Consider the following 432-nt stretch of genomic DNA (forward strand, 5'->3'; position numbering starts at 1 on the left):
GCAGAACCGTACCAACTCTTAGTCACAGTGGACTAACTCCTTCAGCATTTGCTGGGGCCCACGCTGTCCTGAGCACTTTGGGTGTTGGGGCCTCTGCAGCGAACAAGGAGACCTAGACCCAGGCTTTGGGTGTATACCCCAACACCCTGTCCCCTTGTCTGACCGTTCCAGCCCACAAGCCTTAGAACTCAAGAGGCAAGAGATATTGGAGAGTGGAGCAAAAATCTGGTAGGGATCCTGTGAGCTAGGTCAGCCCTCTAACCAAAGACAAAGCCACACAGACTGTAGGCCTATACGAAGCCCTTACATTCCCAAGAACACCGAGAGTTCAGTTTGTTGCCAACCACTGCCCCAAGCTGCGCAGCTATCGGGTATCTACAAGGAATAGACATCCTGGCTAAATGTCACAAGAGGCACTATTTTTTTTTTTTT

Source organism: Crocuta crocuta, unplaced genomic scaffold, assembly GCF_008692635.1.
Source record: "Crocuta crocuta isolate KB4526 unplaced genomic scaffold, BGI_CrCroc_1.0 scaffold115, whole genome shotgun sequence".
In the NCBI taxonomy this organism is placed as follows: domain Eukaryota; kingdom Metazoa; phylum Chordata; class Mammalia; order Carnivora; family Hyaenidae; genus Crocuta; species Crocuta crocuta.